The sequence below is a fragment of the Atractosteus spatula genome, chromosome 10 (assembly GCF_055471065.1).
Source record: "Atractosteus spatula isolate fAtrSpa1 chromosome 10, fAtrSpa1.hap1, whole genome shotgun sequence".
In the NCBI taxonomy this organism is placed as follows: Eukaryota; Metazoa; Chordata; class Actinopteri; order Semionotiformes; family Lepisosteidae; genus Atractosteus; species Atractosteus spatula.
Genome location: NC_142715.1, coordinates 7,311,796 through 7,338,108, shown reverse-complemented (window position 1 = coordinate 7,338,108; position 26,313 = coordinate 7,311,796). Strand labels below are relative to the sequence as shown.

Here is a 26,313-nt window from a genome sequence, read left to right as displayed (position 1 = left end):
AGACTCAAAAAGACCACTCATATTCACAACATATAACCAATAAGCATTTCTCATTCCCATATATACAGATAACGTTCGATCTAATGGTGTTATTGGGGTTTATAACTAATAATAGCAAAGGTCTGGATTGTATAAACAAAACAAAAATACTCACAATCCAGCAGTGGGTCCAGTCCTTCGTCAAAGGCGTCTTCAGAAAAAGAAGATGCACATCTTACTCTTCCCATGAATCGCCCGAATATATTTCTTCAAGTACCTGAGAAGCCGTCATCTTTTTTGCTTTTTCGGCGCTCTGCTTGCCATTTAATTTTTGGGGATAAACCCTTCCGTTTACGCAAAAGGGTTATTAGGTGCACTCTGAGGAAGTGCGTCTGGGAAGATGCGCTCCTTTTGGTTTGGTTTCAGACCGCCCCAATTTATTGAGCAGCTTTATAGACCCACTCTAAATTTCTAGTGGTCAAACATTCACTGATTGACAACCTTTTCCACAAATCAAAACAGCAAATAGGCACAGAAAAACTGTTGCGTTATTTGGAAGAAGCCACAAGATTTTTAAAGGAAGCTCCAATGAAAAAGGTATGCGGATCCTATGCAGATGCTGGAGCAGGTAGATATCTGAAACAGGCGTATAATCCGAAACGTCAGGCGAGATCGTGGTCAAAAGGCGAAAGGTAGTTCGTAAACCAGGAGATACGGAGATCGGCGTACAATCCAAAACAGAAAGCGAGGTGCAAGGTCGAGGGGCAAAAGGGTAATCAAATCAAATCAAAGTGTATCAAATGCACAACAATACGGCGTTCAGCAGTAGTTGCTGTCAATGAAATGTCTTTTACAAGAATCACAAAAATCACAAAAATTCCCAAGAACACAAAAATCACATAATTGAGGTTACATTTTTGAAATTGAATAAAACTCAATATGAGTAGAGCTGTTATGTGTCCATGGTGTGTGCAATATATACAGTTATGCTGAATATAGTGAGAATTGTGTATCCACGTAGCCATTACAGGTGATTTGCAAAGGAGCTACAGGTTGGCTATTTAGCAGTCTTATTGCCTGGAGGTAGAAGCTGTTCCGTAGTCTGTTGGACTTGGACCGAATGCTTTGGTACAGTTAACCGGACGGTAGGAGGGAAAACAGTTTGTGACTGGGATGACTGGGGTCCTTGAGAATGGACCTGGCCTTCTTCAGACATCTAGCTGAGTAGATCTCCTGGATGCTTGGTAGCTCACAGCTGGTGATAAGCTGTGCTGACTTCACCACCCTCTGCAATACCTTGCAATCCTGGGTGGAGTAGTTCCCATACCAGGCAGTGATGCAACCAGTCAGGATGCTCAAATTATCAAATTATTAAAATAATAGTTATTAAAATATCAGATTGTGTTTCTGCAACATTTCGTGCACAATACGTCATTTTTATCTAATAATAAAACAACAGCCACAACAAGGGCTTTACACGCAGTCTGGGGTATTTTCCCCTTTTATATTTTTGCCACTTTATATCGAACCTGTTATACTCCCAGAAGTGCACAGTAGCTTGTACTTAATAAAAATGTGCAATTCACTGCTGGCATAAACAGATGTGTGCTGTGTCTGCCTTTGTAAGCATTTGTTTAAAAAATAAGTCACAATACAATAAAAACACAGAAAGCACAAACTTAATAATATAACGATACAAAATCAATACCAAATCATAAAGCCAATTAAGTAGCTATCCTTTGAAGACAGAGAACACCTTTATATCTACAAAAAACTTGACATTTGTATGTATTTTTGAATTAAAAAGCAGACAGTGTAGTCCCTTAATTCAAAGATCAGATCTTGGCCAAAACAAGACAATCAGACGTGAGGTGAATTCAGAACAGGAGTCTCTGCTTCGTCGTTTATTGAGCTTTTGATCAACGTATGAATGAAACAGATTCACTATTTTAACTCTTTGATTAAACAAAGTACACAAAAGGTGCCTTCCTTTGAGCCGGAATTGAACCAGCCACCTAAGGATTCCCAGCTATTACCCACTACAGTCCTCCACTCTACCAACTGAGCTATCAAAGGGATGTTGGTAGTTGCTCTTTGGCCCATACTGCCCAACGTAGTGAAATGTTCCAGGTGATTTAAATCCCAGATTGACATCGTTTCCAGCTTGTTTCCTTTTTATTTACTTGAATTTAAGCCGCGAACCAGCATTCTCTGTATAAACTTGCAGGGATATTAAAAAATGTTTGATGGGGTATCAATTATTCAGAAATGGACTCCTTTTTTTTCTTGGGGGATCATATTAAACATTTCATTTGGATCTACAAGAGGATCACCATGAGGAACAAAACTAAGTTTCATTCTGTGTTTATTAGAAGCATTATCACAGCTAATGCATATAAAGCCTTTAGTATGCGACAGTGAGAGTTCAGTTATGCCGGAGAACTGAAATTTAGTAAATCCATATTTAAATAGATTGCAAATCTTCAAAGTGTTTTGTCACTGCAAATATTATTACAGGGGTTTACCAGCTGCCGGACGTGCTTGTTTTGGGATTATTTCCAATAAGTATCCCATTAGTAGTTGTGTCCTTACTGGTATCTTTTAAACATTCGATTATATACAAACGGGACAGAGACAAAGTAATAATCCCATTTTAAGGTGTCTTGCATTTTAATTTACTGAACAGATAAATTGAAATGCTCTGATTCAGAGCCCCTGCAGTTCGTGCTAATTAGAACCACAACAATGCTCCTGAGTCCTGGGCACTACACTGAGCACACGTTCAGCTGGGCTCTGACTTTGTTAAGCACGACTTCTTGTTGCAGTTGAGCTCAGAGCTAGATATGATCTCCATATTCTACCGCAATAAGTAGTCTGAAACTTAGTAAATAGTACACAGTTTTTAACTGAAGTTAGGTTGTTAAAAAATTAAACCAGCACCCTGTCACCGAAACTTACCCCGGTCTTCCGCGCGACAAGCGGGGGTACTCAACACTGTACTAACAAGGAGCGGTTGTCCGCAGTTGAGCGTGAGCTCTGATTACTGTCAGCAGACATTTCTTCATTTCCAATGATGTTTTCTTCTGCTCTCAGCTTTTTACCGGTCATAAATGCTCAAGAAGTAATTCATTTGAGTGTGAAGTCTGTCTCTGTTACCTTCGGTCCTGATAAAGAAAAGCCGTGCGTGGGAGACTCCCTCTCTGAAGAAGTTTGCCGTCACCCTGCAAGAAAAGAGAGCCATCATTCACCGAAACAGCCACTAAGACAAATAACATTAAACACGTGAAATGCGAGATGTTGTGGAAATGTTTTCTACTTAGAAATTCTGTCGTTTCTACTCTAACGAGAGAGGCTCTTTGTCGGAAGTAAGATTTGAACAAACGTCTCCAGGGGAAACTGCGACCTCAATGCAACCCCTTAGACCACCAGGCATCCTGTCTGTGGCTCTTATATTGCATTATATGTTTTATTTATTTCTACTTGTTGATAGGAAAAAAAGTGAAATCGTGTAATTTGGGAAATGTATTTTTTTCATGGGGAAAACTAGCCTGAGCAAATGTAAAGTTAAGAGCAGCGCTCAATAAAAACCATCAAAGCCGAAAGCGCTTCTTATGCGGATCAGTATATTCCGATGCCGGTGGTTCTGCAGAAGAAATAAGAAAAGCCGAACTCAAAGCACTGTGTTGCCATTACGGCTACTTTGGCTGCAGCTGCTTTAAGATCTACTCAGCGGGCACAGAAAGTTGTATGAGGTCAGACAGGTTTGTGCTGTCTAAATAACAGTGTGCGAATTTAAACTTATTTAAATAAGACTATTTACAATGTAATACATGCTCCAAAAGCGTTCATACTGCACTGGCTGCTATTTGAAACGCCTTTAGAAATGACGCGTAATAGAGATTGATGCAGCTGGCTTTTATGCTTCACAATACATTGCAATCAGGAAAATAAACCAATTAGAAATATGCAATACAACGTCTTTGAGTTCGGCTCTTCTTATTTCTTCTGCAGAACAACTGGTATGGGAATGTACTGATCCGCATAATTCGCGCTTTCGGTTTCTGATCGTTTCTATTGAGCGCTGCTCTGAACTTTACATTTGCTTGTGCTAGTTTTCCACATGAAAAAAAAAAGAGATTTCCCTAATTACACGATTTCACTTTTTTTCTTATCAACGAGTAGAAATAAATAAATAAATTACATATAATTCAATATAAAAGCCACAGGCGAGTTGGCTGGGGGTCTAAGGCGTAGCGTTCAGGTCACAGTTTCCCCTTGGGTTTTTTGTTCGAATCCCACTTCTGAAAAAAAGGTTTTCTCGTTTTTCTCTGTGAAAAGACAATCAAGTTCTTAACAAATTTCATATATTAGACTTCCGCAATACGTTCTGGCTTTAACAGGAAACTGCGCTTCCACAGAAAGAGTAACAAGAAGAGACGTTTCCATGTTACTTGTAGACTTAGATAAAGGAACGTGGCGGTGAATGAAAGAGGCACGGACGGGGTTCGGACCCGCGATCTTCGGTTTACGAGACCGACGTCTTACCACTTGGCCACCATGCCGTCGCTGGGAGGGGGTCAGCTTACTATATGTTGAATCAACCCTAGTAATTTTACTGTTGTAATAGAGGAACAAGAGGCGCAGTCGGTAGAGCTTGCGACCCTTAAGTTCAAAATCGTTGATTCATGGGTTGTTTGTGTCCTTTCTGATCCCTCTAATCTTTTAGTAGGACAGTGCAAGCAGGACGTGATAGGGTACAGTGACTCCCAATGTCATATGAGCTTTGTGTAATTTAGCTTTCTTAACGCTATGGGGCTCGATTCAGATATCGCTGTGAAAGCAAGGGACGAGCAAAGGTTTTTTTATAAATTGAGGGTGATCTGCTCCCGAGTAATTATAAACACCTGAGCGTTTACTGTTTACTGTTGTGTTACTGTGATAAAGGAAGATCGCACTTTATCAAAATACTGCTGCTTCCTAATTTTACATAATGGTATTTAGACCGGGGAGAGTGACTGCATTCCAAGAGGCTAAAAGTTGATTTCACAAAGCCCCCATTTAATAAAATACATTAGAAACCGCAAGGAAAACAGTATGTTTTAATAAGTCTTCTCCTGGTTTTACATTATTATAGTCTTTCATATTTGAATGCATACCTTACCGTAAATCTTACCTAGATTACAGGCAACGCAAACAGCCCAGTGGGCAAAAGACGTATAATATACGTCTATTAAACGCATACCTTAGACGTCTAAATGTGGTCTAAAATTCGTCTAGAATGAAATTCTAATATACGTCTAAAGTTATACGTCTATGTTTAGACGTTCATTATACATAAATGGTTGGAGTTCTATTATACGGATAAATTTAGAGGACTATTATACATATATGGTTGGAGTTCCGGATAACTTTAGAGGACTATTATACGTATATGGTTAGAGGTCTATTATACGGATAACTTTAGAGGTCTATTATACGTATATGGTTAGAGGTCTATTATACGGATAACTTTAGACGTCTATTATACGGATAACTTTAGACGTCTATTATACGTATATGGTTAGACGTCTATAATACGGATAACTTTAGAGGTCTATTATACGGATAACTTTAGAGGTCTATTATATGTATATGGGTAGAGGTCTATTATACATCAAAGATAGGTTTTATAGGTGTAGAAACAAGTAAACCAAGCCAATGATTTGGTTTAGAAATTTATTCTGAAAATACACATTCACACCTGAAAAATTAAATTATACATTGTATGCAATCAATCAACAATCAACATATGGGCAATAATCATAAAAAAAAACACAACTAGTCTTAAACTTCAACTACAAATTCTGGTAACATCAATATACAGTATAGTAATGACAAACACAAACTAATTACATTAACACACTAACTCAAAACCACATTTTGATTCAAATATAAATTTTAAAATGTACAACTTATATATTTCCAAAAAAAACAAATATTACAATGGAAGTTAAGACGATTTTTGTCCACCATTTGCAAACCCTGTCTAATTGTCCTAACAGGACCAGAAACCTATTATTTTCAGTGTCCAGATCTCCTGGCCCCCTGCCTTGCATATGTATTCTTCAAGTAACGCATTGCGTGCTCCTTTATATCTTTTTCTTTCGATGTAGGGTGGGACTCCAGCACTGCAGCTAGGAGAAAATTATATAATATTACTACTCAAATAAATGATGGTTAATATCTTCTTGAGTATAATCTAAAAAATGAACCATTAAGGTTTACTAAGCTCAAAGCTGAAATAAACGGATAAAATTAGAGAAACGGCAAAACGATTTTGTGTAATCTTCCCCTTCACACTATTTTTATGTGCCATTTTTTGCTTATTAACATACTATTTTAATCAAAATAATATTACGTAAGATCTGTATGTATTCAGATAGTATTATTATTATTATTATTTATACTTACTCGTCAAAAGAGGATTGCTGAGATATTTGCGGATATACTTCTACGTCTGAAAAACGTGTCCAAAATGGCGACCAACGAATACTAGCAATGCATTGTGGTATATAACCGGAAAATATGCTGGGTTAGATATTTTCTCAACGTATGCGTTTATTAATGTTGTCGATATTGTGGTTGAAATTTAACATTGATAATACATCGCGGCTATGTGCCCCCTGCTATGTGCTGATGTGCAATTTTAACGCATACAGTTAGTAAGGATCGGTCACTGTTATTATATACAGTATAATGACATTATGGAAAAGGATTGGGAACAGGCCTGGCGTCACGGGGGGAGGAGTGTCGTCCCTTCAGTTTTGGGCAAAAGGATTTACTTAACTTAACTTGTGCCCTAAAAAAATAGTTGTACTTTGTCAATGGTCAGACAACACTAAATGACACTAACAGTCACTCGGACTGTTTGATGGGCAGGAGGGCTATCCGTCCAGGAACTGCACATATCAGTGTCGTTATTGAGTGTCAACATTACGATCCTGTTTGCTCAGTTGGACCGATTCCTTGCAGTAGTTTATCATTATACTTAAAATCGTTATATAACTAGGACTAGTTATAGCAGTCTGTGCTTTCTGTTGGTTTTACAACATTTTTTTCTTAACGATTCAGAACGTCCATGTAGCTGCAAAAATGAACGCTTATGGTACTTTTCGCTCCAGGCAATACAAACCGTGAGAGTGACGAAAAATGTGAAACTGAACTTCATCGCAAATACGAGATTGCTAGTCGTCTTCTATCATGAAGCACTAACCAATGGCATAGCTGCGAGATTTCATTTGGGTAGCTGCACCGTACAGCTCCGTTTCAACCGAAATATCACCCCCCCTCAGAATTTCAGACGCCCCCCTACAGATTTTCCCCCGGGCACCGCGCACTGATCGGGGGACGGGGTGTCCAGGAAATGGTATCAACTTTTCCCAAGAAAATAAAAATAGAAACTCTATAGGCACTCAAACATTTTACTGTTTTTTTTCAGGCAGGTGGCAAGACCCCCTCCGCAAAACCCATGTATGCCAAGCTGTGGGCATTGATTCGTCGAATATACGTATATATACGTCCCCTCGACGTATAATCAACGTCGAATTGCAACCGTAAAATCGACGACATGAATAAACGCATATATAACGTCGAAAACACATCTAACACAGTGCCTGAGGCTTTTTACTGTACAGTATGTATCGTGTGTGCCGCAACTAGGAGTATACGGCACTGTGCACAGTGCACGAAGTAAATTATTTTCGCAGTAATTAATTTATTATATTTACTATATTTATTATACACGTGTAAATTAATTACTGCGAAAATAATTTACTTCGTGCACTGTGCACAGTGCCGTATACTCCTAGTTGCGGCACACACGATACATACTGTACAGTAAAAAGCCTCAGGCACTGTGTTAGATGTGTTTTCGACGTTATATATGCGTTTATTCATGTCGTCGATTTTACGGTTGCAATTCGACGTTGATTATACGTCGAGGGGACGTATATATACGTATAGCCGTAATTTCGCCGTAAATATACGTATATTCGACGAATCAATGCCCACTGGGAGTTCTTAATGCACGAAGTCTATTTATAGTTGACTTTCTGCTAATCACATCTAATAGTTCATGAATCTTCCTGCCCATCATGTGTCTGCTAAGCAGTTTCTCCGTTTTCCTTCTCCTGTCATTGTCAGCGAGCACATCAAGATGGGAAAAATGTAACAGGGAAAAAGAGTAGCTGGTAGGAGTGGGATTTGAACCAAAACCTCGATCTGGAGACAAGAATACCCGTGAGAGCTAGAAAAACACAACTATTTGATCATGGTGCTTTGGTGGTGGTGGAGGGGAGTCCCCATTACCTGAAAAGCGCTTTGAATGATGCTTTAGAACACTCAACCATCCTGACAAGTGATGGATGAATGGAGGTGTATTGAATACACCAGTAGTTCACTAACCTGAGTTGCTTTGCTGGAGAAGTGCCATGTTACCTGTTGTAAACGTCAAACGTACAAACGTGTTGTACTTTCCAACCTTTGAGTAATATTTTCCAGAGCTAGAGCGCAGTTGTCTTCACAATCTGGATTACCTCAAAAGCAATGATGTCTGTGTAAAACAGATTTTATTTTCGGGAACCGACGTTGTATTGCATATTTCTAATTGATTTGTTTTCATTATTGTAATGTATAGTGGAGCATAAAAAAACATCTGCAAAAATCTCTATTACGCGTCTTTGGCATTTCAAATAGTAGCGAGAGCGAGGATTAAACCCCCCTCCTGGCGATAGTTGCCTCACGCTCTGAACAACCAAGTCCTGCTTATTCCCGCTGTGGGTCGCGGATGGTGTGTTTTGGTATTTACTCGAAATTACGGAGGATACATGGGACTGCATTTACCTGATAACATACCGTGATCTCTAGTACCTAATGAGCTTTGATAATTCAGCTTGCTTATCGCTTTGGACTCAATTCAAAAGTTGCAGTGAAAGCAGGAGCTGAGCAGGATTCTGTTTAAATGGAGCCAGATCTGCTCACGACCGGGGAAACACTTCAGCATTTACTAATTGAAGACCACAATCCGCTAAAACACCCCTGTTTCTTAGACTAAAAGAAGCTAAAAGCATTTTTGAACATGGGTTATATTGTAAATACTGTTATTAAAAAGTTTATTTGCATACTGTCGGTTATTTAGACGGTGCAAAACAGGCTGCCCTTATAAAACTTTCTGTGCCCGTTTTGACCAAGGAGAAAGTATTTCTGATGGAGCGCTATGCGAAAAGATTTAATAAGCTTTACCCCTGCCAATGATTCAGCATGAAGAAGTAAAAGTTTCAAAGGGAAAAGCAGCTCGCTAACACAGCCAATATTAAAAGTGATCTCGGCAGATGTTGTTCCCTACATAAAGCTAAAAGTGCCAAAGAGAATTTCTGTTGAGAAAACAAAATATTTTTTAGCCTTGATGTTAAGCTGACGGCCTGTCTTTTAGAAAGTCTATTTCTAAACACCTCACGCAGCCTCTCAACAGACTAACAAAAAGAGCTTTTACTGATCGTATTGCATGTCTTAAAACACTAACATTTGGCAGCGGTGGGATTCAAACCCACGCTCCCAGAGAGACTGGAGCCTAAATCCAGCACCTTAGACAGCTCGGCCACGCTACCTTCCGCCATGCCCATCTTCCTCACATTGCTGGTTTGGACTGGGGGGCTTCAGCTCCTGTCGTCGGATCTAATGATATCATGACATGTGGAAGTGACTGCACCTTCATCTTCCGAGATGCTTTCAATACCACAAACGCTACTTTCACCGGCACAAACGTAGCAATAACAAAGGAGGTGGGATTCATCCTTTGTGCTGTTTGTAGGGGCGCAACTCTACGGCGATCTACTGACTTGAAGAGAAAAAATCAAAATCCTCTGCTATTACTGTTGCTTTTTTCATAGTTTCTTCAAATCCTTCATTTGAACGTCGATTTTGAAGGATATTGATGATAATACTACATAAATTGTGGTTTTCTTGTGATCGCCAATTTTATTCAAATACCAGCCTTTTTTACAGTTCCTTGCGTGTTTCACAAGGTATAATAGCCCCCCTCGCATCCTCAGCTAACATATTTTAAAATTACAATAGATTATACAGCATGCATGTTTACATTTATATTAAAAGTATATAAATAAAATAAAGTAAAGATACCAAATAACATACAGTGTTAACCCAATAATTCTTGTCAGGTTCTCCAACAAATCTGCGTTGTTGTTTTAACATGTTTCAGCTGAAGGTGCAACAGGAGTATAAATGAATTTTCCCGCCAGCCATTCAAAGACCAAATTCCATGAGTGAACATTATTTTCTCAAAAGTTGCCGGCATTGGACTTTGCCGGTGGTATTGAATTATGTCCACAACTGTTGTAGTAGTTCCTTCTAGAAGTTCGACACGTGCAAAGCACTCGTAATATCATAGGTGTTAAAGTTCGCTGAGTCTATTCGAGTCATGGTGTGTATCCCTGCCTATCATTGGGAGACGGGTAGCTTTTTTACACTCAGATTCCAATCTTCAATGCTTTGTGTGAGAGCTTACATAACTTTCATTTTCTCACATTTTCTGACGACTGTTCCAAAGGGGCACCCTGTCAATTCCGAATACTTTTAAAAAATCTGCCTGCATGTTTGATTATTGTCATTTCATTTCGAAAAAGTTAAATATTGATCATAACTAAAGAAAATAATGATCATGAACAAAAAAGGGATAAAGATGCGAGTCGATCTTGAATCACAGCTGGGTGACACGGGCTTCTGTTCTGATATTGTTGTACGAGAAACAGGAGGAATCGCCAATCTCCTATAGAACATGAGTAAGACATTTCGTATACTCGTGCATATGTCAACGCCTGACCTACATCGTAAAACTAACATTAAGTTGTCAGAGACATTCATTTATATACAAACAAGAGACAGACCAAGTAATAATTCTACATTAGTTCAGGTGGGTAAACCTGAACTAACTAACAAACCTATTAATAATTCTACATTAACGTGTCCTACACTGATCAGACTAATTGACATGGTCTGATTCAGAGCCTGTGCAGTTCGTGCTAATTACAACAACGACAGTTCTGAACCCTCATCACCGAACTGAGCACAAGTTCAGCTGTTCTCCAGTTTTGTTACGCATGGTTTTTCATTGCAATTGAGTTCAGAGCTGGAGCTGATCTCCAGACAGTACAGTGTTTTGGGTAAGTTGTCGAAATTCGCACGAGGCTGCAGACAACTTACCCAAAGTGTTTTCTATAGCTTTCGGGTGGAGTTCATTTATATAAAAGAATGTAAGTGGTATAAACGCAACAAGCCAGACGGCAGTCCAACCTATAATTTTCTGACGCGAGGCCTGACGCGTTATTCATTACGCCACTGACCCTGCTATTGTAGTGCTAAAAAAAGCACATTTTCTACATTTATGTCTGTTCACTCTAAAAACTCTAAAAAAGACAAAGGGTTTGTGTGTCGCGCTAAAATTCCGCTTCATTTCGAATGCAAATAAAAACCGTTTTATTCCAAGAAATCACAAATTTGTCACATCCTTCATACTATACTTCTCTCTTGTATTAGTAAAGCATTTTGATTTAAACTGAACAATATATGAAAGGTTTCATCTATACACTTACACATAATAAGTATACGAATAAATATTTGGAAGAACCCGCAGCTCAGGTATTAGAGAGATTTAAAATCGGATCGGAGGATTTAGAGCCCAGACTGCAAACCAACAGCTGACACAGGTCTTTTACAGAACCGTTTTGATTTTCTTCTACTTTGTCCCCGTGACGTCATTGTCCTGCTCGCAGCCGAGCCCGACACACGTCTGGTTTCTGTCGCCGGGCGCACACCCTGCGGTCCATCCGGGTCCTGATACCCTAGTACAATGACGGGGACACTAAACTGTAAACAGGTGCCGTCCTTCGGCTGAGACGTAAAACCGAGGTCCTGACTCTCTGTGATCATTCAGGAGAATGGTGGTGGTGGAGGGGAGTCCCCATTACCTGTGAAGCGCATTGAGTGGAGTATCCAGAACAGCGCTAAATAAGTGTAAGCAATAATGATTATTATTATTATAATGTAAAATGCAATAAAAAATAAAAAAAGATCAAACTTTGATTCAAAATAGATTAATGTAAAAACTGATAAAGCTAATGCTTTTTTCAGGGCTATATCTACTTTTTTTTTTAAAAAAAGCGAAGTCTGTCGCGATTGTGAAAGTTAGAGAATGTGTTCCAGCGGGTGCCTTCATATCGTGAGCGTCAGTCTCGCCCGTAGCTGCGAGAAGGTTAAAAGCGCCCAAGTGATCTGTCTTTCGTCAAAGTAATTGCCGGAGCAGTAAGACGCAGAGTACCATCCAGCAGCTGTAGACGATGTTTGGGGAAGAGCTTATTCTGTTTTTAGCACAGGGAGTGAGAATGAGCTCAGTCCGGCTCCCAGCAGAATCCATCCTGGTTTGGTTACAGTGCGTCTGAGGCTCTTTGGATCGCAACGTAAAAAAAACAATTGCTCACATCGTGTGACTTCCACGACAGGAAGGAAAGATATCACTTTAAAAAATCAGAACTGAAGATTTGGATCCTGGGCCTCAATTTGATCAAATTATTAAAATAATAATTATCAAAATATCAGATTGTGTTTCTGCAACATTTCGTGCACAGTACGCCATTTTAATCTAAACAGTCACAACAAGGGCTTTACACGCAGGCTGGGGTATTTTCCCCTTTTATATTTTTGCCACTTTATATCGAACCTGTTATACTCCCGGAAGTGCACAGTAGCTTGTGCTTAATAAAAATGTACAATTCACCACTGGTATAAACAGATGTGTGCCGTGTTTGCCTTTGTAAGCATTTGTTTAAAAAATAAGTTCACAATACGATACAAACACAGAAAGCACAAACTTTATAATACAACGATACAAAATCAATACCAAATCATTATGCCAATTAAGAACCTATCCTTTGAAAACAGAGAACACCTTTATATCTACAAAAAATTGACATTTGTATGTATTTTTGAATTACAAAGCAGACAGAGTAGTCCCTTAATTCAAAGATCAGATCTTGGCCAAAACAAGACAATCAGACGTGGGCTGAATTCGGAACAGGAACCTCTACTTCGTCGTTTTTTGAGCTTTTGATCAATGTCCGAATGAAACAGATTCGCTTTTTTAACTCTTTGATTAAAGTACACAAAAAGCACCTTCTTTCAAGCCGGAATCGAACCAGCGACCTAAGGACTCCCTGCTGATTACGCTACACTCCTACACTCGACCAACTGAGCTATCGAAGGGATGCCAGCAGGTTCTCTTGCACATACTGCCGGATATAGTGAAATGTTCCGGGTGATTTAAATCCCACTTCGACATCAAGTTTCCAACTCGTTTCCTTAGTCTTGTTTACCTTGAATTTAAGCCACGAACCAGGATTCTACTGTATAAACTTCCAGGGATATTACAAAATGTTTGATGGGGCATCAATCATTCCAGGCGGAAATTGACTCCTTTTTTTTCTCGAGGGATCATATTAAACATTTCATTAGTATCGAGAGGAGGATCACCATGAGACACAAAACAAAGAGTTTCTTTCTGTCTTTATTAGAAAGTAGCGTTTGTGCTACATTAATAATATTTTCGTGGAAATAAAGAAGTTGTAAATTTTAAAATTTATATTTGAATCGAAATGTGGTTTTGATTTAAATATTAGCGTGTTCATGTAATTAGTTTGTGTTTGTCATTACTATATATATATTGGCATGTTACTAGAATTTGTAACTGAAGTTTACTAGTTGTGTTTTTTATGATGATTAGACATTTGTTGATTACAATATTGTATATAATGTATAATTTGAACTACATATTTTTCAGGTGTGAATAATTGTATATTTTAAGAATACATTTCTAAAATAAATCATTGGCTTTATTTACTAGTTTCTACACCTATAAAAATCTTTCTTTGATGTATAATAGACCTTTAACTATATATGTATAATAGTCTTCTAAATGTATCCGTATAATAGAACTCCAACCAATTATGTATAATAAACATATAATCATAGATGTCTAATTAACGTATAACGATATAGATATATTAGAATTTCATTCTAGACCAGTTACGGAGCACATTTACACGTCTAAGGTATGCGTTTAATAGTCGTTTATTCTACATCTTTTGCCCACTGGGATGTGCCGATTTTAACTTAGCAAACCAAGATACACATTTTCTAATGAAGCCTTAATTAAAAGACAGTTTGTTTCTCGAAAGCGTGTTATGTAAAAAAAGAGAAAAACGAAAATATATGGATGGCAATCTTTCAAAGCTGAAGATTTTACTTTTGAAAAAATGACATTTTATTTATGCAGATGCATTCGCTGGTTTTAGAACTTTGCTGTACTTCCTGAATCATTTTCAGTATTATAAAGTGGGTGTAGATTTTTCTTTCAGGTTAGGACGCGAGTGTGTACATGTGTTTGATTTTCGTTTCACTGATTCTCATTGAAGATTTGGGAATTAACGAGGAAAGAATCAGTTGCCTCGGAAAGCAGAAGGTTTGGTTCTCAACGATATTGAAGACACGTCCATGTAGAGCAGCGGGTGATGATTTGTACTATAAAAGACCAAGTGCTCAAAGTGACGCCTGCGTTTGCCGTTTAAACTTTTCATCTCGGGCGCACTTCTAGAAAGCAAAGATAGAGCAGTTGTGTTGAATCGCTATATAGCAACTGTCAGCAGAGTGGCGCAGCGGGAGCGTGCTGGGCCCATAACCCAGATGTCGATAGATCGAAGCCATCCTCTGCTATGTACACTTTATGCACGATTGATTTAGCACACCGTGAATTTAAACTGATTTTGTCTCTCGTGTGTATGCAAGCTTCACACTTAAGGTACTCTTTCGTCTTTACCAATAGCAGATGCCCAAATGTATCTTCATAGTTTCCTCAATTCCTTCAAATTAACATCCATATCAAAGCAATTATGTGTATATATATATTACAATTAAGGTACATTTTAAAAATATCAACGCACATTTGTATAATGCTCATTTAATAATGATTGTCAAGGATTGTCAAGTTCTCCAACAAATCTGTGTTCTAATTTTAAAATATTTTTGCTAAGGATACAACGGGTGTATAAATGAATTCTCCCAACAGCCAGTTAAAGAAAAATTCCACACGTGAAGATGGTTTTCTTGGACATTGACTTAGGTACTTATTTGTTTACTTGTTGTAGTTGCACATGAGTAAAACACGAAGATTTCCTGCAACATTCAAGAGGGTTTGCGAAGAAATCCCTTCAATTTTTAACGGAGATTATGTTTACATCATCACAATCTGAAGCGCGTCCCTGAGTGCGTTTGACCCACCAGCCCTTTGTTTAACAGCTGCACAGGGACACATTCCCATTGCTTTTCACAAATCACTGGCATTTTTTTGCAGCATTTCTTCTGTCCTGAGAAGCAAGATTTGTATTTTATCTTTCAGAAGTTGTATGAATTTCTTGAAGTTCAGAAACAACTTGTTCCAGAAAAGAAATGAACACTTGCTTCAAAGTAAATCAAGACGTATGTGTCTCTTGCTGTGTGTGCTCTTATCTGTCCATCTCTCTCTCCTCTTCTCTCTGGCAGTCTGTGCAGAGTATCTGAAGAGGATGTAACACCACTTGGAAAAGAAGAAAAATTCTCAGGCAGAATAAAAAATCATTATTCTCTTCTCAGTCAGATTCACAGCTCTCACAGACCGTCTTATAAATTTACAATTAGATGAAGTCATGTAACAGTTTTACAGATAATTTAAATAATCAGACAGCAGTTTTGGCAGTGGATACATCTCCACATGGGGGAAAGAAACTGAAATATATGTGCTCACTTTAAAGTAGGAAGAGGTGGTCAGACAAGCAAAACCACTTTGCAGATAATGTGAAGTGACATTGTTTTGTGTCAATCAGCTCACGGATTTCGCTTCATGTGCCTTAAGCTGTGCAATTTGTATGGTTGTTGAATGAGATTGGTTTCTTCACAAGCCCAGTCAATTGCCAGTGGAGAGCTTGCCGACGCACACCTTCATGAAGACTCTCTTTAAGATTTAATTGTCAAGTCGCCTCCTTTGCATACAATAGTAGCACCGACACTAAGAGAAAGGATGAGAAATGGCGTTTATCAAGCGATTGCAGTGTTTGTTTGACTGAGGATCCTTGTGTGCTGAACTGGCCTCTGGAGAAGTGTAGTGCAGTAAAACAGAAGGTTTGTGTCACTCAAGATTGTAACAGAACAGAACAATACAATTACAATACTTTTATGAGAGTAAATATTACTGGTGCATCACAGTTCTTATAATGGTGAAAACAGGAGCACCTTCTCTACATTTTTGACTGAAGTATTTAAACGGAAAGAAATACTATCACTATGCAATTCATAAATGCAATTGAGCTCCTCTAAATGTTCTAATCTGATGAAACAATGTATAGAATAAGGTGACAAGGTGAATTCATTCAAATGCACAAGATTAATTTTCAGCAACAAAAAAAGTGCTCGGAAATATTTTACAAGAATGAAACCTTACATTCACCTAAATAAACATTCACCCTCTACATTAGCAGAGAACAGTAGGACAGAAGGTTAGTGTCACTAACTGCGTCAGAGAGGCCGATCTCTTCTCCCTCATTATGCAGGCTTACCCACTCATGATGAACTGTCCTCCAGCGATACTCAGCTGCCATCATCGACTCAGACATGACGTTCATGTACATATTATACCTTAATATGGCACTGCATTACAATAATTTGATCAAAACAACTGGTGAAAAAATAATAATCAAATATTTCTTTCCTTCTTTTAGTAGATAAAGACTTTGTCCAAAAAAGAAGCATTTATACCTTTCCTCTCCTCCCAGCCCTTACAAGTCACCCAGTTTTTAATTTAGAGCTGGATTAAAGCTCTAGTCTCTTTGGGGGTGTGAGTTGGAATCCCACTGCTGCCAAATATCTCCAACTATCTCAGTGTTAAGAAGCAAAAAACACACATTTGCTGCAGAAGTAACAGGAGAATCTGTGCCATTCAGCCTTATAGCGTGATGTCATTTTCTCATGCTCATTTTTAGATGCTTGTGATCGAATCTATGATTCTTATGAGTGTGCCCTCCATAAAGGTAGCACAGATATAACGTGCCAAGTTTTCAGAGAATCGCATTAAATACAGGTCAGAAGAAGGCGACAAAGTGTCCACTAGGCAGTTCAGCGATTTCAACGGTGTTCTCTGTTGTTTAGGTCCAGAATGACACCCGTTACAACCAGGAAACACACAGTGTCAGGCATCAAAAAGACTTCCCAAAACCCTGATCCTCTCCTTGATCCGGTGATGGCATCCAGACATTTCCTGCAACAAAGCCAGGATACGGTCTTCAACAACATGAGTGAAAGGCTAATTCCCAACCTTTGCAATCCTTTGCAAAGAAGGACCGCATGTGCTCAGTGTTAAATGCACTGTTCATTATTATTATTAATAATAATAATAATCTTTACATTATATAGTGCCTTTAAAGGTGGCTTTTCAAAGTGCTTTACAGAATGAAACCAATAAAGTTAAAAAAATACACAAGATAAGCAGGATGAGAATACACAGTTAGAGGAGACAATAGATGGTGGTATTAAATACAGTAGGAACAGAGGGGTAAAGAATAGTTCATTAAAGGCTCTTCTAAAGAAGAGGGTTTTGAGTCTGGATTTGAAGGAGTTTAGAGAAGGTGACTCTCTGATATCCTAGGGGATAAAGATCCAGAGCTTTGGGGCAAAACAGGAGAAGGCCCTGTCACCCATAGAGTGTAGATGGACTGGGGGACAGATAGGAGACCAGAATTAGAAGAGCGAAGGTTGTGAGGTGGGGAGTAGGGCGATAACCCAGACAGGTACTGAGGTGCCAAGCCACGGAGAGCCTTATAGGTGAGCGTGAGGATTTTGAAGTTGACAGGAAGCCAGTGCAAGGACTCCAGGACAGGAGTAATGTGTTCACAGTCCAGTGCTAATTTCTTTCTTGTGGCTGCTGGTTCATTTTCAACTGTGGACTCTTAAGAAGTCCTTTATTTGACTGGATCAACACTAATCCCTAGAGGATTTTGAAAGGTTGAATCAAAATGATACATGACTCTGGTGGGACTCGAACCCACAACCTTTGAATGACTTCATTCTATCAAAGTCTAGAAGTCCAATGCGCTCTCCATTGCGCCACAGAGCCAACCGATATGTAGCTCTATAAAACAGCTACAGAAAGCTGTAACTCATGCTTCTCCCGTTGTCTTTAAATTAAGCTCCATAATATTGACAATGAGTGGCCTGTTGTCTACGAATAGATACCGCTGGGGTTCGCACCCAGGGTCTCCTGGTTTTTAGTGAGGCGTCTTAACTAGCTAAGCCACGGTGCCAAACCTGCTAAATGTTATCCACAACTTCAAACACCTGTGAGAAACGGGCAACTGCAGTGTTACGCCTGCTGGCTCAACAGATAATCCTTTTCGAAGTTTAAAGAGAGGATTTCTTTGTCAATTCAATTAAACATTTTTGAAATGCTGAACGATTGATGTGTTTCACGCGCAGAAATATTTTATCGTTACGTACTTTTTCTGTGCAGTTAGTTCTCCTTCAACTCCGCCCAACAACAGAGGTCATTTTTAATACAGGAGTAAAGGCACATTGCACATCTGCAAATCATCACGTACAGGTTTAGGGAGAGCGACATCAGTGATTGGAAGGTTGGAAGTTTTGGGTCACTTTTTTATTATAGATTCAAGCAGCCCTGAATACCTTTTCAAGAAACATTTCAGAATCCCAGTCACGTCCAGTATGATTGCTACACAGGTCTACAGTATACAATCAGAATACTGTTTGTGCATTATATAAAACACACCGCCCAAAGCATTTCTAAAACAGGAATTACATGTTTCTGAATGCGCCCTCCTTTATAAATAAAATAAAAGGTCTGAAGCCTGCTCCAAAGAAGCACTATATTCAGAGCTGACAAAGATGTGATAGGAAACATCTCGGAAAACGAAGATGCAGTCATTTCCACGTGTCGCACAACAAGAGCTGAACCCACCCGACGTTCTCCAAAAGAGTAAGGTGTTGGGAGTGTGGCTGAGTGGTCTAAGTGCTGGGTTTGTGCTCCATTTTCTTCGCTGGGTTAGGTTTGAATCTTGCTGCTGCTAAGTGTTGGTGGGTTAAGACCTTCCTTCTATTGCGACTTTAATGGGTAAAAGCTTTGCTTGACAGTCTGTCGGGAGACTGAACTAGGTGTTTCAAGATAGTCTTTGTCAGCTTAACATCAAGGCATAAAAAAGCCTCATTTTGTGTTCCCAACAGCAATGCTCTTTGGGCCTTTCAGCATTATGCAGGGAACAACATCTGCCGTGATCACTTTTGAGTCAGTGTGAATCGTAGTGTGCCGCAATTGTTTTTAAAATTGGTTCTGTAGGCATGGTGCATTTGTCTGTGAAACTTGAATGCTGTGCTTTTTCACGCAGAATCATCGGCAGGAGCAAAGCTTATTCAATCTTTGCGCACAGCGCTCCATCAGAAATACTTTGTCCAAGTTTTGAAGAGATTGTGGGATTCTCTGCACACGTTCACATCGCGTACCTCAGACAACACCACCATTCGATGGGAAATTGATTCTGCTTCTTGCAGTTGTTCCTGTGGTTGCAGTAGTTACAAAGTTGCACTTTCCTCCACCTTCTGCTATAGTATTCACTGGGTGAGCTTCATCAATTGGCTCAGAAAGGTCAACTGTGCTTCGGAAAAAATCAGCAGCAGTGTCGTTATTTTGTCGGTGAGTATGGCTGTCTTTTAAAGCACATGAAAAACACGAGTTTGTGGATTTCTTCAAATAGCAACGAATTCAGTTGTGCAGTGCTTTACTGCTTTCAGAGGGTCTTTTATCGACGCTGCTATAGTAGAGAAGTGACATAATCACAAACGCAACCATTTGTGCTGGCTGTTTCACTAAGTATTAAGCTTTTTCAACTATCACATGATTTTAACTAATTTAACATCATCTCCAGGAGAGCACCTCGCACTGCTCACTGAGCTGATGTACAGTATGTGCCCATTTCTCAAAAATTAAATATCATCTGAACTGATTTTTTCTATTTTAAATGCTTTCCTACTCTTTTAATATTTCAGTTAAATCTTGAAGTACTTTCCATTGATATTAATCCTAGTCCCGATGAACGATTCTGGGACATGGTGTACCTTGAATAATGTTCTTATAGGTTTCAGTTTGGAAAAGTGTGCTCTCCAGAAGCTACCGAAACCTCTAATGGTCGCACAAAGCTTAATGCAATAGCAACGTTTAGGGTTGAAAAAGAATATTACTTGCTATGAATACGAACACTGTTACAGGAGGCGTGTAAGGACTATTTTAGCTCAGATCATCAATTTATCTTACATTTCTACTCCATTAATATCGCTATTGAGTGCTAAAGGTAGGTCCTGGCAATACTTCTTGAGATCTTCTTTAGAAAAATTAAAAAATATATATTTCCAGTACTAAACAAAAAGTAAAAAATACCGATTACGTGCAACTGATAAAATCTCTCTTCCAGGGACATTGTACAGTAGCTTCATGCAAATTACAATGGAAAACTTTATCAGCTTTAAAAGTTTCTTTTGCATTTATAAGACGATCAGCATGACACTGAAAACATACCTGTATTCAGTAAGCGGTGAGTCTGCTGGCTGAGCAAGTTGCCTCCTCTACACACAATAGCAGCCCCGACGCTAAGATAAATGAAGAGAAATTGCTTTTATTGGGCACTTTTCATATCCGATGAGCTTGACATCTCCCAAGGGCAATGGAGTTTTTTTGCGACACTGCTTTTCCCTTTTTTCTTCTTTCTGTACTCTGATGGAAAAAAAAAAACGAGAAATCATGTAAGGGAAAAATGTATTTTTTTTCATGGAGAAAACGTGCACCAGGAAATGTTTTGTTTTGAAGAAGTGATTTAACATGATACATGACCTAATTTACTGGAGTAAATGCTCACACTGCAAGGTCTGCTTTACTACAAGAGAGAAGTAGAGTGAAAGATGTCATAATTTCACTCCGTTGTTGAAGAAAACATCTTTTTCTTTGAATTCTAAATCAATCAGAATTTCAAAGTGACACACAAACCCTTTGTCTGTATTAAAGAGATGATATTTTAAAACTGATAAAAATGTAGAAAACACGTTTCTCACTTAGAAATTTTAGATGGGATGGTGTATTACTAGTTGCAGCGCTGAACTCACCATGGTGCAATTCAGTTACATGATTGGCCAGTGGTTTAATGGATAACGCGTCTGATTTTGCATCATGAGATTGTAGGTTTGACTTCTACCGGGTTCGTGTGATTTTAAATCAGGCTACTCAGAAATTGATGTCCATTATGTGAATGAACCGCACCTGAAAGCAAACGTTGGTCGGGTTTCCTTCTTTCCAGCATGAAATAGCAAATCGTTACAAAAAGCACCAGCTAATGTCCAATAGCGTTAGTCATTTTAATTAACATGAATATACTGTAAGGTCTTGGTACATGGGATTGGATTTCATCCACAATTTAAAAAAAGGTCAAATTATATTTACAGGCTTCAGACACTTTTACAATACAAAAGTGACCTAAAACTCTGTAACTTTCAAGTTAGTTTGAACCTGTAATGAAAAAGGGGCCTGAAACTTCCATTCTGTGATGTAACTGTCTCTAAAGTCGGACGTGATATTTCACGGATGTGCAGTGTGCCCTTTCTCTTGTCGTGTTCAAAATGACTTGCTGTGTAATTTCCTGAATGCGTGTTCTGTACTGCTCTGTTATTTTATTTAGATTATCTATGTGGTGTACAGATAAAACAGGACTGCATGGTGTAATTTCTGGGTTCGGCACCAGCTGAACCTGAACATACATCAGCCGATCTCAACATGATTTGAACACACAACTTTCTGATGGGGTATCAGATGCACTACTGTTGCACCACGAGGTCACTCCCCATAAGTGCTTTTAATTCCCCCAAGGAGAAAAATCAGCGTCCCTGAAAAATATATTTTTTTTTTCATTCTCTCCTGTGAGAAGCGCCGCTCTTCTAACGAGGGTCTCTTCTTCCCAGACCACAGATTATTCTTCCTGTCCGGCTCTCATACAGAGAGCAGACACACCGTCTCCACTAATGTGTTTACTACATCTATACTGTAGATCTGACCCCCTACAGCCCTGATATTCCTTACAGTGTGTACACAATGCACTTTATACACAAAGTAAGTGTTTTTGTAACTCTAGGACATTTTGTGAAAATGTTACTGGCATGCCAAAATCGCCCCCTCAACTGAACAGTCCCACCCCCCTCAGTTTTGGATAAAAGGCTTGGATAAAAAGTTTTTGAACACTTTCACTTACTTAACTTGCGCCGTAAAAAATAGTTGTACTTTGTCAATGGTCAGATAACTACACTAACCCCGAATTCACAGTTACTACATGGGACTGTTTGATGTGCAGGAGGGCTATCCGTCCAGAAACAGCATGTTACATAGTGTCTGTGTTTTGGGGTGTCAACATTACTACGACCTTATTTGCTCAGGTGGACCAATGCCTTGCAGTAGTTTATCCTTATACTTACAATTGTTATATAACTAGGACTGTTGTACTTTCTGTTGGTTTTACAATGATTTCTTAATGATTCAGAACCTCGTTACTGTTGATGTTGTTGCAAAAATGAACACATATGGTTGATGCTCCAGGCAAAAATAATCATGTGAGTTCTGATGAACGTGGAACTGTTCTTCATCGCTAAATACCAGATTGCTTGTCGTTATCTTCTGATATGAAATACTAATCAGTGGCATGCTTGCGAGAATTCACTTGGATGGTTGCAATGGCTCCGTTTAAACCAAAATATCACTGCCCCCCTCAGGATTTCAGACCCCCCCCCCGCTACAGATCATTCCCCTGGCGCCACTCCTGGGTATAATGATGAACATAGCTGCCTTGCAAGCAGTGAATCCGGGTGTGATTCCCACCTAATCAATCGACAAACCTTTTCCAATGAATCTTCGATCGATTTAAAAAAGTCTTGAAGCTGGTAGGCTAGGGAATAAGCACTGAGGAAAATGTGCTACTGTGCTGTGTTGCTCCAGTAGCGCGATTGGTCAGGTTGGGGTGCTTTTAAAGCGGAGTTATGCCGAGGTTGTGAGTTCACTCATCACGTGGAGTAGTTTCTGTTTTCAGCTACAGAAACTCGCTGTTGAATTTAAGTCGGTTCTTGTGTTACTTTTTCGGCTCGATGGAGCTGTGTTAATGCAGGCACACCTGCTTCCATGTCAAGTTATTTTATTGTTGCTCACAAACCAACACACTGCAGACACCTCTGATATTGTCACTGCTTGTGGACCACATGTTCCTGCTGTCAGCCTACCATGTTCATGCACATCTAGAAATATTACTGTTACAGTATAGGAGCGAACAAACGAAACGAAAGCACACCAAGTTTAAAAAGGTCAAAATGTGTCAAAGCCCTTCCTTGACGAGGATGGGGTTCAAACCTACTTGTGCAGAGTATAATGTATTAAGAAGTTATTGCTTTAACCACTAGGCCACCTCCATACACACTTTAGCTCCTTCCGGACATGAGTTGGCCTCTTTCCCCATACACGAGGGTAATTTTCCTCTTCCACCTACAATTTCAACATTTGCCTTGGGAGATGTCAAACCACAGATCCTGTGCTGCGCTTCAGTGCCGGCTGTAGTGGACACCCCGTTGAACATAAAAAGCAAATTGAGCTCCTTGGACATAAGCCATTTCTCGTCACTTGCTCAGCGAGCAGGCTCAGCGCACACTGAATGCAGGTGTCTCAGAGCAATTGAGATGTGTCCAAGTGGCTGTAAAAGGGATATCTGATGCCAGTGCCATGGCTTAGTTCTCCGACAGCAGGCGAAGCGGCGCGCCGGTTGGAGTATTCTCGGTCGCATTTAATGGGAACGTCATGGCAGCGTCAGCTCAAACCACCAAATGGAGACAGGCGTGCCGACAAGCTGACCCTGCTGATTCGGGATTAACAGTAGCGTGAGAGAATGCTGTGGCTTAGTTGGTTAAAGCACCTGCTTTGTAAACAGAAGACCATGGGTTTGAATCCCACTGGTGCCTTTCTTCCTGTCTTGCCGCACAGTTTATCATTATGGACAGCAACATGCTTCTACATTAAATTTAATGGAAGTGTTCATTTAATTTTTGGAACAACTTATTTTTAAAAAAATTCATACAAATTGCGAAAGATAAAATACTCATCTGTTTTGTCAGTGCAGAGGAATTACTGCCAGCTGGCAAGGAAACGAAAACGATTTTTTTGTCTTTAGCCAAAAACCTGTGAATGTAGAAAAAAGGTGACGTGCGTTAGTTTCTATGGCACAGTCAGTCAGCGTATCCTTCAGTTAAACATAACATTGGTAAATCAAAAGTCCCCAGAGACGCATTTCAAAATAATACGACCTCAACACCGTCTCCCCTAAATGTGATGGGGTTTCTTTGGATGTCCTTAAGCATCCTGATAGTTGCACAGATTTCAAACTTTTGGCACAAGTCAAACTACAAGAAGTTACTAGTTGAGCGCCTAAGTCAATATCACCGGGAATGTGACTATGTAAACTTAAATAGTATTCAAAATATTGCAATTTTGTTGTACTTTAAAAAGATACTTTAGCTGGGGATCCTCAAATGATGAGGGTAGAAAAGAGAACTATTCGACACCATCAGGAGTGCTTAATGTGTGATAAAAGTGTTTTTTAATCACAAAGTGAAAATAGTGAATTTGTCTTTCACTTAGGCGTTCATCAAAAGCTCGTTAAACAATGAAGGAGAGGCTCGTGTTCCGAATTCTCTTCGTGTCTCATTGTCTTGCTTTGATTTTTAAAATGTACACTGTTGGCTATTCACTCTTCCTAACACGATTAAAGAGCTGAGTTTAGTTCAGAGGTAAAGCATCTCATGCATCGTATGAAGCTCTGTTTTCTATCACCAGCGTCTCCACTCTGGATTTCTTTTTAAGCGCGATATCTTTTCTGTGATTTCTTTCGTTTGAATTCCCTCATGTGTGAATTTCAGCGCGACACATAAACTCGTTTGTCTGTTTTAAAGAGATGTAATTTTTAAAACAGACAAAATGAAAGACTTATTAACTAAATACACATAGAAAACGTGCACCTAATTGAGAAAATTTGGACTGGGGCGATGTATTATTGTAGCGGCGCAAGCTCACAGTGGTGCACTTGAGGAATGCGGTACAAGGGCCAGTGGCGCATTGGATAATGCATCTGATTACGGATCAGGAGACTGTAGGATCGTAATGCTCTTAAACCCAATACCATAACCGCAGTGTGTTCCTCCTGTTCCATCTCCATCTTCTTCCCGCACATTCCGGCTATTTCACCACCGTTATTGTTGGACCACAGTCACAGATACGTAAGGGACACAATTCTGAAGAACCGTCTTAAATAAATAACATTGCAAAAGGTAACAATAAGGGTTTCTTAACGTAACCTTACATTTGGCCGTACAATACAATTTTCTGTACCCTCAAATAAAAAAAAATCTTACTGCTTTCTCCTGAGAAGTGTAGTGTAGTGTCAAATACAAGTGTAGTGTCATATCACAATAAATAATACATCAAATATACTAAATTAACACCCAGATATGACAGATATGATAGCACACAGCTATGACAAAACACATTGAAGACTTAAGCCCTTTAAATTTTGATTTCCTTAATTTCCATTCTCTTCCCTCCCCAGGATAACTGAAAACTAACTATAATAAAGACTATATATGCATTACTTGTAATACAGCTACTAATAAAGATATACATGGAACTTAATTATTAGTAAAAAACACATTTATTAATAAAAACGAGTATTGATAACATTCATTGTCAATACCTGTGGTGTCTGGAAAGCAAATTTAGTTAAATATAATAATAGTTTTCAAGCAAGTGGTGCATAAGCTTGTTACTTAATGAGTACATTATTTCCATTACATTCAAGACAGTTCTAATGTGATCAATTGTTCTGCTTAGTCCGCTACCGAGTTGCTTAAAACCTATGAAGAGGTGGTTTAAGCAAGACTCCTAATGCAGTAACATCTAATGGGCAGCAGCTGTTATTTTAGGTTTGTTGCAATTGAGAACAGGTGTAGTACAGAGCTGCTGACAAATTTCAGCGGAGTTTATTGTATATAAGTTTATTGCAATTGACCCATTGTAGCTACCAATCAGCAGCAAGGAAAAACAAACTTAACTTGTGCCTTTTAAAAAAAGGG

The 26,313-nt window shown here is 39.1% G+C and overlaps 4 non-coding genes across 4 annotated transcripts; all 4 read right to left on the bottom strand.

Moving 5' to 3' along the window:
- Positions 1–1,966: 1,966 nt before the first annotated feature.
- Positions 1,967–2,055, bottom strand: trnay-gua (transfer RNA tyrosine (anticodon GUA)). The gene is given in 2 exon segments: positions 1,967–2,002; positions 2,019–2,055. It is a non-coding gene; the product is annotated as a tRNA-Tyr (tRNA).
- Positions 2,056–4,469: 2,414 nt separating this feature from the next.
- Positions 4,470–4,541, bottom strand: trnat-cgu (transfer RNA threonine (anticodon CGU)). The gene has a single exon. It is a non-coding gene; the product is annotated as a tRNA-Thr (tRNA).
- A 5,000-nt stretch (positions 4,542–9,541) lies between these two features.
- Positions 9,542–9,623, bottom strand: trnal-uag (transfer RNA leucine (anticodon UAG)). Its single transcript has one exon. It is a non-coding gene; the product is annotated as a tRNA-Leu (tRNA).
- An 8,507-nt stretch (positions 9,624–18,130) lies between these two features.
- Positions 18,131–18,223, bottom strand: trnar-ucu (transfer RNA arginine (anticodon UCU)). The gene is made up of 2 exons: positions 18,187–18,223; positions 18,131–18,166 (listed from the first exon to the last, which is right to left on the bottom strand). It is a non-coding gene; the product is annotated as a tRNA-Arg (tRNA).
- Between the last annotated feature and the right edge of the window lie 8,090 nt (positions 18,224–26,313).